The sequence below is a fragment of the Mesocricetus auratus genome, unplaced genomic scaffold (genome assembly GCF_017639785.1).
Source record: "Mesocricetus auratus isolate SY011 unplaced genomic scaffold, BCM_Maur_2.0 Super-Scaffold_100006, whole genome shotgun sequence".
Taxonomy (NCBI): Eukaryota; Metazoa; Chordata; class Mammalia; order Rodentia; family Cricetidae; genus Mesocricetus; species Mesocricetus auratus.
The window spans coordinates 19,583,949-19,597,465 of NW_024429190.1; positions in this window are offsets into that span (position 1 = coordinate 19,583,949).

Genomic DNA, 13,517 nt, shown 5'->3' on the forward strand with positions numbered 1-13,517 from the left:
GGCCCCTGAATGAGTTTCTCCTGCAACCCCGAGCAGTTGAAGCTGGGAGGGACTCTGTGGCCAGATACCCCAATGCTCACACTTGGCAGCAGAGAGAAACAAGGCACAGAAAATGGAAGATTTCATAAGGCCAAGTTGCTAAAAGTGGGATGCTGGAACAACAGCAACAAATCAATGACAGGAACTTTTTAGCGGCCTCCACGTCCAGAGCGCTGAGATTATAGCTGTGCACCGGTCAACATTACCTTCTATAGGAATAATAAGTTTGCATGCTAGAGCAGTGGTTCTCAACCCATGGGTCACGAATCTTGGGGTTGCCTAAGACCATCCGAAAATAGAGACATGTACATTACTATTCATAACAGTAGCAAAATTGCAGTTATGAAGTATCAAAGCACATCATTTGGGGGTCACCATAGCATGAGTAACTGTATTAAAGATTCACAGCATTAGGAAGGCTAAGAACCACTGTGCTAGAGGAGTCTGTAGAGTAAACATAATCTCTATTCTTTCCACACAACGTGACAGACACGTTTACCTTTCTGCCTTAAATTCTGCTCCTATGGAATAAAATAACAGCATTGAGGCAGTATTTCTATAGACACTACTTAAACCTTATCAGACCCCCATGGGTAAACATCATTGGCTCTGTTGATGAATTCACTAAAAGATAAGGCATTGGGGTACTTACCAGATTCCTCAGCCAAAATGGTGAAGACAGGGATAAGAATACAAACCTGTTTGTAGCAAGAGCTACTGATTCTACAGAGAAGACTTAGTGAATGTAATTCAGCTGCAGCTCAGGATTGGTTTTAGGAGACATTCTTCCATAAGTGTAGTATACTTTTAGTGTACTTTACATTTGTGAATGACATCTGGCAGATTTGTGTGTATATATATAGTCTATCCCATACATACAAAGTATGATACACATACAAATATGTATTTACACATATGTATGTATATACTGACATACATATAAATATAGATATATATGTGTTGTGGGTATTTTGGGGAGCACATCCTCCCAAAAGCCAACATCAACATACAAACACATTTCACTTGTATTTTCTTTGAGAACCTCACAGTTTTGTTATCTTTAGGTATTTGGTCCATTTTAAGTTCATTCATTCATTCATTTACTTATTTATATTTACTTAATTTTGTATGTGTATGCTGATACTTAGTTTTTATTGTCCAAGAACATCTGTATATACAAATACCATTTAAATAAAAAAGAATTCCTTTGCCCAATGTGACTCTTGTTGATTTTGTCTACAATTCACTTGTTTGCAGTATGTGGAACTATCTCTGAGTTCTCTATAGTGCTCCATTGGCCCCTGTATCAGTTTTTAGAACAATGATATGCTGTGTGGGTTTTGTTATGCTGCCATTTGACATTATAAAGTCGGATGAATTAATCCCCAGAGTTTTGGTGTTTTGCCCGGAATTGTTTTGGCTAACTGGGAACTTTCATGGTTCTATATAAATTTTGGAAATGTTTTTTTTTAATTTCTGTAGACAGCATGATGAGTTTTTTGACAGGAATATTCCAAATGGCAGTGACTGCTTTGTAGAATATAAACTTAGGTTTTCTAATCTAAAGTAATAGATATTTTATTTTTCTGTGCCCTCCCCAATTTCTTTTATTAGTCTTTTGCAACTTTCAGTAAAGAATCTAATCCCTTTCCTTGGAAATTTCATCCCACGGCATCATAGGTTTGGGTAGCCACTGTGAATGGATTACCTTATTAGATTATTTCTCAAAATTTTTGATAATGTTTTATTATAGAGCAGCTAAGACAGAGACATGGCTCAGCAGATAAAAGCACTTGATGACCTGAGGTCCCAATGATAGAAGGAAACTTCCCATTCCTGCAAGTTACCCTCTACCCTTCACATGTGCCCCATAGCACAAGCCACACCAATACACGCACTCGCGCACGCACACACACACACACACACACAAATAAATGCAGCTTAAAATGTAAAGAAAATTATTTTTTATCTCAACTGTGTACCTTGTAATTTTATTGAGTTCATTTTTAGTTCTACCAGTTTTCTGAGTGAATCGTTAGTTTTTCCCATGTGTAAACTAATGTCATTTATAATCAGTGATGCTGTAACCTCTTCTCTGATTTATATATTCATCACTTTCTTCATGAGTTTATAGGACAAATTTTAATATAAGTATTCAATATCTATTCATAATCCTGAAGAATGAACCTGCTGATTGAATCCCAGAGTCAAAGCAGGTATTGAGAAACCCACCTCATCACTGGCTAGCATTGACTTCTCTCTTCCCAGAAATGAGATGTCCCTACAGACAGGATAAATCTGGCAGTTACTCATTTTTACTGATGTTTCCACAGCACCCCTTTATCCTTCTCACGTCTCTCAACCTCCAGCATGTCTTTGTTCCAACAACATCAATCAGAGGGCTCCCTCAGGACCTCATACTAACTGACTGCATGATAACAGCACAATGAGGCACTGTCTGTGGGAATGCAAGCCGTCCTCTCTCCAGGGCTAGCCAATGTGAAATGGCAAAATACAGCTATCCTAGAGCACCTGCCCTGATGCAGTAAAAAGCATGACTTCCACTGTCACCATGAATGCCTTGTGGGACTGAGCCCGGGTCACCTTTAAGGGACTGGAATATTGAACTTAGTTCAATAGCTTTCCTTGACTTCCCTTTCCTTGATTACTACACTTCCTGTTATTCTGTATTTCAATAACATGTCAACATCATATTAGAGTCTGCTCTTGGAAAAACAAGATACAAAAGAAGTCCAACTTTCCCTTGATACATCAATCACCTAAAGGTTTTTCATAGACTTAGTAAAACAGAGTCATCCTAGTACTCTCACTGAACACACCCACTCCTTAAACATGACAAAGCATAGATCTAACTTTCACCCATCTGGTTGGCTTGCTGGTGCTACAGAAATCCTTCACCCCAAATCACAAAGGCCTTGAAAGAAAATCAGCATTTGCATAATTGGAAGCTAGGAAATAAAGGCTTGTCATTAATATTGTCATTTTAAACACTAGACAAATTGGAAGAACAAACAAAATAGATTTCTTTCACCTTAATCACTTGGACCCTACAATTCCAAACTCTTAAACTCATTTGTTTGTGTTCCACTCCAAAAAAAGTGATATAAGAAGCACACCCTGTCAGGAATTAATCCATAATATTTCTTTGAGTCCTTATTGCTTTCTAGAGAATATGAAGGTACTGTCCATGTAATATATCCCCACGAACACTATGAAGTCATAGTATCATCCTTACCCATGGTTTTCACATGTGGAGACAGAGTATATAGAATTTATGCTGCTTAATATAAGCTGAATAAAAACTGACAAAGCTAGGATTTGAACTCTGGCATTGTGTCACCATAGACTTCAGAATCATTAAAACTCACAAGAATGTTCCGTGAAAAAGTAGAGTATTGTTGTCATGCACTGGATTTCCACTTATATTTAGCAAGTAGAGTTTGAAAGTGCAGCATAGACATAATATCTGAATACCACATAAGATCTTTGTTTTATCTTAGAAAGACAGCCTTGTGATCAGCTCTTCTATACTGGAAGTGAAAAATTTTGAACACACAGAAAGACTAAGTTTTCCAGTCTCCTTTGCTTCTGGGTAGAAGCCATGCGCTTTCCCATTAGAATGTGGGAAATGATAAATCTTTCTGTACCAGGAATTCAGTGTGATGCATATTCTCCACACTCCCTTCCTCCTCTTTGCCAAGAAGGAAAGTGTTTCAACATCGGGAGAGCTGTAGGTCAGTGGTCTGAAAACCTGAATCACCTGCAGGAAAGCTCCCAGGGAAGCTGCCAAATCTGCTAAAGATGGGCCATGAGTGAGAAGTCAACCTTTGCCATTTTAGACCTCAGGGAATTAGGGTTCACTTACTAGCACAGCAAAACCCAGTCTGATTTCTTCTCCTGATCTATGTTGATATGTGAAATATTACCTGGACTTACCTTTTTATAAGGTAGGGAATGAGAAAGTTTGGATTAGGTTTGTAAATAGCGACTAGAATTCTTTCAATAACTTAAGTCTAATGTGTCAACTATCAGAGTACAAATTCCACCTGTCACATTTACTCATCTTATAATGAGCTTATAAGTAACTGTTAATTGCTACAAACACACCAAAATCAGACAAGCACGGATGAGTAAAGCATGGTTTCTGACTCTGAGAAATCAAAGTCTACTGGGAAAGGTAGGTGAATCAACAAATAGTTCTCAAAACAAGTCATCCACCATGATGATGAACCATGTGTCTGTTTCTACCAGTGTTAGTTCTAACAGTTTTCTGAGTGCATCATTAGTTTTTCATCAAAGAGTCAGTAAATTGTCACGTCAGGATATCTAAAAAGGCTTCACAGGGGATGTGATGTTGCATAGAATCTGAAATATCATTTATGGAGCTTGGTGGGAAATAAGGGAAGAGTTTAAGGAAGTATTAACATTAATGTAAAAGGAAGAGCAACACCAAAATAGATGCTGTGATAGTTAATTTGGATTGTCAACTGGGCAGGACCAAGCAACACTATGGATAAATTCCTGCCTTGGCCTACCAGAGGTGAAATGACTTACTCTAACTGTGAAGAACACCATTACATAGTTTGGAGTCTCAGACTCAATATACAGGAACAAGTTGGCGAGGCACAAACACTCACCTTTCTCTGCATCTGTACTACAGATGCATTGTACCCAGCTATTTCATACTCTTGCCATAACTTCCCTGCCATGATTGATGGCATTGTTTAACTGTGAGCTCTAATATATCCTTCCCCTCTGAAGTTGCTTTTTCCAAGCATTTTGTTACTTGGAGAAAACTAACTGATACAAATAGGAATTGGCTAAGGAAAGAACTAAGATGAACAGTCTGACACACTAAGATCTATGTATTCTCATCATTTATCATCATGTTAAGAAGCAGTAACAAGATTATTGCTTTTTGAAATAACATTTTTTCCTCATGATTATGCAAGTAAAGAAATTGGGCTGCACCTCAGTAGATGATATTTCTTCAGCTGCTGATGGTTGTCATTCAGATATGTTTGGCAGGTAAGTTGGCCAATGTGATATGAATTGACTTTATTAATATAGTTGTTGCTTTGTTGAGCATGGAATACTGGTATGATGTTGTTTACTTTTGTACTAACATCTAGCATCTTGGGTGAGACAGATAACACTTAAAAATTTGATTCTTCCCATTGTAGGGCTCTGAAAGAGCACTGGTAAGCTAAAATTGAAACAAATAATGTATGTCTGTGGTTGGAAACTGATACAGACTTGCTTTTGCTGTACTTTCTAACCAGAGTAATCACACTGCTTATCCAGAGTCAAAAGGATGAGGTCACATAACTTCTCAATGTGTGAAGTGGTGAGGGTGAAAATCAAGGACTAAGGTCTTCATTTGTCAGCCACAGTGACAAATCCCTTCCATAATGAGTTCTACTTGAAGAAAGAGCAGTGCCCAAGAGCTTCTTCTCTCTAACTCTGGAGACAGGTTCTGTTGTAAAGGAGACCATGATGAGATAGAGCTGGTGTGAGAGACAGACCTGAAACATCAGAAGAGACACCAAAATTGGGAATGTATAGAAGCAGGGAATACTTATGGAGGGAGGATTAAGGAAAGTGCAGTGATGGGAAGACATATCCAGAAGAAACATGGTTAAGCTGTAAGTGAAAAGACATATGGAAGATGTTTCATCATTGGTCATGGTCAGCACTCCAGAAGACACAGAGAGCAGTTCTAGAGTAATGCTAAGAGGTTTTCATTAAAAGAGAACCAGGATAGGATGTCTGGTTCATGACTATAATCTCAGCACTTGAGATGCTGAGGAAGTAAGGATCCCTGTGTTCAAGTCCATCCTGGACTACACAGTGAATACTAGATCAGTCATATGAAAACAGTAACACTCAGTAGCAGTAAATTAAAAAATAAATGAATATCTGGACTTGGGAGACAGGTCATTGAACCAAATACTTGTTCTGCAAGCATGAGGACATGATTTTCGATCATCATGTACAAAGCAGACCCTGTAGTGTATACACAGACACACACACACACACACACACACACACACACACACTCAGAGAGAGACAGAGACAGAGATAGAAAAGGGGGAGGGGGAGAGAGAGATATCAGGCAAAAACAAACAACAATAAAAAAATCCCCAAATCTGAGGTCTGGTTTCTCATTTTATGAACATTAATTTGGGGCATAGGCACAGTCATTGTCCATTCTTTGTCTGCAGCTAGTTCTGTACTTCAGTGCAGGAATAGCTACAGCGAGCCTCAGGGAAGGCTGGTAAAACCGGACACACGCACTATTTGATCCTTGGAAATCTGAGATGTGTGAAGTAGCACACCACTGTAATCTCAGTAGTCAGGAGGAAGAGACTGAGGCAGGAAGAGTTTGAAATCACTTCAGACTAAATTAACAAACATATTTCAAGAAACAAATAACAAATACAAAATTTGAAATGATGACTCTTACAGCAATGGTCTTCTAATCATAGAGAAATGAGTTGAATGGCTGCTTCAGTCATGTGGCCAGGTGACGTCAGAAAAGGCCATGGTATAAAGACTAGAAAAATTATAGAAAGTAATGAAAGTAGACATGTTGTAATCATGTCTAGTTTCATAAAGATATTGATGTCAGGTATCTTAGTTTCTTGCCCTATTGCTGTGACTAAATACCATAACAAAAGCAATGTAGCAAAGAAAGGGTTCTTAGAGCTCACACTTTCAGGTGATAGTCCATCATTTCAGGGAAATCACAGAGAGAAGAATTCAAGATAAATGGTCATGTTGCATCCATCATGAAGAATCAGAGAGAACTAGGTAAGTGCATGCTAGAGCTCAGCTTGATTTCTTACAACTTAGCATCCTCTATGTAGGGATGTGATTCTTCCCATCTTAAAAACCAGAATCAAGACAATACCCACAGACATACCCTCTTGCTAATCTAATTTATATAGTCCCTAATTGAGATTCCCTTCCCAGGTCATTCTAGATTGTGGCAACAATTAAAACTACCTATCACATAGGGAAAGAATCCAGGGAAGTTGTGAGAGACTGATATCTACTTATGCTCTTAAGGAAAACAGTGGGAGCAGGATGCAAATGGGAAGACGATGCATGGGTTAGACCAGCAAGTGGTAAATTTTTTTCTTCCCTCCCAGTTGATGTCATTATTGGGACATTAGTAAAGACAGGTGCTATACTCACAAATTCCTTCTGGGGCCATATGGAATAACTGTGAAAGATGCAATTTAGCTTTCAATATTTCCTTATTTCATGAGTTGAATTACCTTATTTTCACAGGGATTCTCTGCAACTCTCTACAGCCCCCCCATTTTGATGGAATCTTGTTCTATCTTGCCTCCAGAATTTTGTTTCTGTTATCATTTTGCCTAAAAGTTATTGGAAAACCCATTTAACTTCAAGAACTAGAAGTTTTCCTGCAAGACTTCAGATCAGTGACAGGTTAAGTTTAAACACCATTTCCTCCAGGAAGCCTTGTTCAAACTAGCTACTGAATTATACTCTTGACAGTAATGCTACATTTTTTTTCTCTGCCGATGTTCTCTGTCATTTAGTGGTTATTACTCTGTATTGCTTCACTCCGGATCCCCTTTGTATCGTGAGATATAGGAGATCTGGTGCTATAGAAATGCATTTTTATCCTACACACATATACTATGTGCTTACTAGTGACAATACAGATTTGATAATGTATTAGATAAGGCAACCAGGTTTTATAAATTACATGTAAATTCAAGCACTAGAGTAAGGAAATAATTGGTTTTGTGTGTGTGTGTGTGTGTGTGTGCGTGTGCGCGTGCTTGTGTGTGTCTGCATGGGTGTGTACTTATTTTTACATTTTTTATTTTTAAATTTAAATTTAAATTAGAAACAAGGTTGATTCACATGTCAATTCCAGGTCACTCTCCCTTTCCCTCCCCTCCTCCTGTGCCCTCCCACCAACCCCACAAATATCCCCTCATTTCCCCAGGCAGGGTGAGGCCATCCATGGGGATGTACATAGTCTATCATTTAATCCAGGGCAGGGCCTAGACACTCCCCAAGGAGTTCAGGGAGAGAGTGCATCTCTCATTGTTGGATGGGAGTCCAAAGTCCATTTGTATACCCGGGATAAATACTGAACTACTATCCAAGGCTCAATAGATTACCTAGGCATCCTCACTAACACCCACATTCAGAGGGTCTTGATCAGTCCCATGCTGTATTCCAAGGCATCAGTCTGGGATTCAAGAGCTAACCCTTGTCAGGTCAGCTGTTTCTGGGGGTTAAGCCAGCCCAGTCTTGAGACCTTTGGTCATCAGTCTTCCGTCTCTGTCACTGGATTTCTTGAGTTCAGCTCAGTGCTTAGCCGTGGGAGTCTGCCTCTTTTTCCATCAGCCACTGAATGAAGGTTCTGTTTCCCAGACTCTCTGGCCATGGGATTGTAGGCTGGCAATCCCCAGATCTATATCTAAAATCCACATATGAGAGAGAACATGCCATGTTTCTCTTTTTGTGACTGGTTTACCTCGCTCAGGATGGTTTCTTCTAGTGCCATCCATTTGCCTGCAAATCTCAGGATTCCATTGTTTTTTTCTGCTGAATAGTACTCCATTGTATAAATGTAACACATTTTCTCTATCCACTCTTCGGTTGAGGGGCATCTAGGTTGCTTCCAAGTTCTAGCTATTACAAATAATGCTGCTATGAACATAGTGGAACAGATATCCCTATTGTATGAATGGGTATCTTTAGGATATATGCCGAAGAGTAGAGTTCTGGGTCTTGTGGTAGGTTTAGTCCCATTTTTCTGAGGAATCTCCATACTGATTTCCAAAGTGGCTGTACAAGTTGGCACTCCCACCAGCAGTGGAGGAGTGCTTCCCTTTCACCACATCCTCTCCAGCATAGACTGTCATTGGTGTTTTTGATTTTAGCCATTCTGACAGGAGTGAGATGGTATCTCAGAGTTATTTTGATTTGCATTTCCCGAATGGCTAAGGATGTTGAGCACTTTCTCAAGTGCTTCTCAGCCATTTTAGACTCCTTTATTGACATTCTCTATTTAGTTCTGTAGCCCACCTTTTAATTGGATCCTTTGGTGTTTTGGAAACTTGCTTCTTGTGTTCTTTGTAAATTTTGGAGATCAGCCCTCTGTCAGATGTGGGGTTAGTGAATATTTTTCCCATTCTGTGGGCTGCCTTTTTGTCTTGCTGACTGTGTCCTTTGCCATACAGAAGCTTCTCAGTTTCAGGAGGTCCCATTTATTAATTGTTGATCTCACTGTCTGTGCTACTGGTGTTATGTTAAGGAAGCTGTCTCCTGTACCATTTCGTTCAAGGGTAACTACCACTTTCTCTTCTAAGAGGTTCAGTGTGGCTGGATATATGTTGAAGTCTTTGATCCACTTGGACTTAAGTTTTGAGCATGGATTGATCTGCATTCTTCTACATGCCAGCATCCAGTTATACCAGCACCATTTGTTAAAGATGCTTTCTTTTTTCCATTGTATATTTTTAGCTTCTTTGTCGAAGATCAAATGTTCATACATGTATGGATTAATATCAGGATGTTCAATTAGATTCCATTGGTCTACCTGTCTATTTTTGTGCCAATACCAAAATGTCTTCAGGACTACAGCTTGAGGTTGGAGATGGTGATGCCTCCAGATGATGTTTTGTTGAGTAAGGCTGTTTTGCTTATCATGGGTCTTTTGTTTTTCCATACAGAATTAATTATCATTCTTTCAAGGTCTGTGAAGAATTGTTCTGGTATTTTAATGGGAATCACATTGAATCTGTAGATTGCTTTTGGCAGGATTGCCATTTTTACTACATTGATTCTACCTATCCAAGAGCATGGGAGATCATTCCATTTTCTGGGGGTTCTTTAATTTCTTTCTTTAAAGACTCAAAGTTCTTGTAATACAGGTCTTTCACTTGTTTGGTTAGCATTACTCCAAGGTATTTTATGTTGTTTGTGGCAACTGTAAAGGGCAATGTTTCTCTGATTTCTTTCTCAGCCCTTTTATCATCTGTATATAGTAGGGCAAGTAATTTTGTTGGGTTGATCATGTAGCCTGCCACTTTGCTGACAGTGTTAATCAGCTGTAAGAGTTCCCTGGTAGAGTTCTTTGGGTCATTTATGTAAACTATCGTATCATCTGCAAACAGTGAAAGTTTGATCTCTTCCTTTCTAATTTGTATCCCCTTGATCTCCTTTTGTTTTTGTATGGCTCTGGCTAGAACTTCAAGCACAATATTGAAAAGGTATGGAGAGAGTGGACAGCCTTATCTTATTCCTGATTTTAGCGCAATTGCGTTGAGTTTCCTGTCAATTTAGTTTGATGTTGGCTGTTGGTTTGCTGTATATAGCTTTTATTACGTTTAGGTATGTTCCTGTTATCCCAGATCTCTCCAAGTACTTTATCATGAAAAAGTGTTGGATATTGTCAAAGGCCTTTTTTGCATCTAGTGAGATGATCATGTGATTTTTGTTTTTCAGCTTCTTTATATGGTGGATTACATTGATGGATTTTTGTGTGTTGAAACATTCCTGCATCCCTGGGATGAAACCTACTTGATCGTGGTGAATGATTGTTTTGATGTGTTCTTGGATACGATTTGCCAGTATTTTATTGAGTATTTTTGCATCAATGTTCATGAAGGATATTGGTCTGAAGTTCAAATTCTTAGTTGTGTCCTTATGTGGCTTGGGGATCAAGGTTATTGAAGCCTTGTAGAAAGAGTTTGGCAAAGACCCTTCTGCTTCTATTGCATGGAATACTTTGAGAAGAATTGGTATAAGCTGTTCTTTGAATTTCTGTTAAAATTCTGCACTGAGGCCATCTAGACCTGGGCTTTCTTTGGTTGGGAGACTTTTGATCACTGCTTTTATTTCCATATGGGTTATAGGTCTATTTAAATTGCGTATCTCTTCTGGGTTTAATTTTGGCAAGTAATAGCTATCCAAGAAGTTGTCCATTTCCTTTAAATTTTCAAATTTTATGGAGTATAGGTTTTCAAAATATGACCTGATGATTCTCTGAATTTCCTCAGAGTCCATTGTTATGTCCCCCTTTTCATTTCTGATTTTGCTAATTTGCATATTCACACTCTGCTGTTTAGTAAGTTTGGACAAAGGCTTGTCTATCTTTTTGATTTTCTCAAAGAACCAACTCTTCGTTGCATTGATTCTTTGTATTGTTTTCCTAGTTTCTACTTATTGATTTCAGCACTCAGTTTGATTATTTCCTGTCGTCTACTCCTCCTGGGGGGAGTTTGCTTCTTTGTGATCTAAAGCTTTCAGCTGTGCTGTTAATTCTCTTGTATAACTATTCTCCAGTTCCTTCATGTCGGCACTTAGTATTATGAACTTCCCCTATAGCACGTCTTTTAAAGTGTCCCATAGGTTTGTGTATGTAATGACCTCCTTCATCTCTTTTCATTGATTTTATTTTGAAGTCTAATTTGTTAGATATCAGGATTGCTACCCCTGCTTGTTTCTTGGATCCGTTTGATTGGAAAACCTTTTCCCAACCTTTAACTCTCAGGTAATGTCTGTCTTTGAGGGTAAGGTGTATTTCTTGTATGCAGCAGAAGGATGGGTTCTGTCTTCAAATCTATTCTGTTAGCCTGTGTCTTTTTTATGGGAAAGTTAAGGCCATTAATATTTAGGGATATTAATGACCATTGATTGCTCATTCTTCTTTGATTTGGAATGGTTGTTGTTGGTGGAATTATGTGTGGAATTCCAACCCTTTTTTCTTTTGCCTGTTGGTAAAGTGGGATAATCTAATACCTATGCTTTTCTGGTTGTAGTTAACATCCTTGGGTTGGAGTTTTTGTTCCAGAATTTTCTGTAGGGCTGGGTTAGTGGATACGTATTGCTTGAACCTAGTTTTGTCATGGAATATCTTTTTTTTTTTCATTTATTTTGATTGAGAGCTTTGCTGGGTATAATAGTCTGGGCTGGCATCCATGGTCTATTAGTGTTGGTAGAATATCTATCCAGGACCTTGTGGCTTTCAGAGTTTCCATGGAGAAATCAGGTGTAATTTTGATAGGCTTGCCTTTATATGTTACTTGGCCTTTTTCCTTAACTGCTCTTAATATTCTTTCTTTATTCTCTATATATGGGGTCTTGATTATTATGTGGTGAGGGGACTTTTTTGTGATCCACTCTATTTGGTGTTCTGTAAGCTTCTTGTACCTTCATTGGCATGACTTTCTTTAGGTTGGGAAAGTTTTCTTCTATGATTTTTTGAATATGTTTTCTGCCCCTTTGAGGTGGTTTTCTTCACCTTCTTCCATACCTATCATTCTTTTTTTTTTTAATAGAGATGTTTTTTTATTTTTTTTATTTTATTTCCAGTTTAAATTTAGATAAGAAACAAGGTTGCTTCACAAGTCAGTTCCAGGTCCCTCTCCCATTCCCTCCCTTCCTCCCATGCCCTCCCCCCCCGTTATCCCCTCATTTCCCCAGGGAGGGTGAGGCCCTCCATGGGGGTGTGCATAATCTGTCATTTCATATAGGGCAGGGCCTATACCCTTCCCTAAGAGTTCAGGGTGAGAGTGCACCTCACATTGTTCTATGGGAGTACAAAGTCCCTGTGTATACTTGGGATGGGTACTGATCTGCTGCCCAAGGCTCAATAGATTACCTAGGCCTCTTCACTGACACCCAGATTCAGGGGGTCTTGATCAGTCCCATGCTGGCTTCCCAGGCTGATGCCTGGGATTCAAGAGTTAACCTTTGTCTGGTCAGCTGTTTCTGGGGGTTAAACCAGCCCAGTCTTAATCCCTTTGATCATCAGTCCTCCCTCTCTGTTACTGGCTTTCTTGAGTTCAGCTCAGTACTTAACCAAGGGAGTCTGCCTCTTCTTCGATCAGCCACTAAATAAAGTTTCTGTTTCCCAGACTCTCTGGCCATAGGATTGTAGGCTGGCACTCCCCAGATCTATGTCTAAAATCCATATATGAGAGAGTACATGCCATGTTTCTCTTTTTGTGACTGGGTTACCTCACTCAGGATGGTTTCTTCTAGTGTCATCCATTTGCCTGCGAATCTCATGATTCCATTATTTTTTTCTGCTGAATAGTACTCCATTGTGTAGATGTACCACATTTTCTCTATCTACTCTTCGGGTGAGGGACATCTAGGTTGCTTCCAAGTTCTGGCAATTACAAATAAAGCTGCTATGAACATAGTGGAACAGACATCTTTGTTGTATGAATGGGCATCTTTTGGATATATGCCTAAGAGTGGAGTTGCTGGGTCTTGTGGTAGGTTTATTCCCATTTTTCTGATGAATCTCCATACTGATTTCCAAAGTGGCTGAACCAGTTGGCACTCCCACCAGCAATGGAGGAGTGTCCCCCTTTCACCACATCCTCTCCAGCATAAATTGTCATTGGTGTTTTTGATTTTAGCCATTCTGACAGGAGTGAGATGGTATCTCA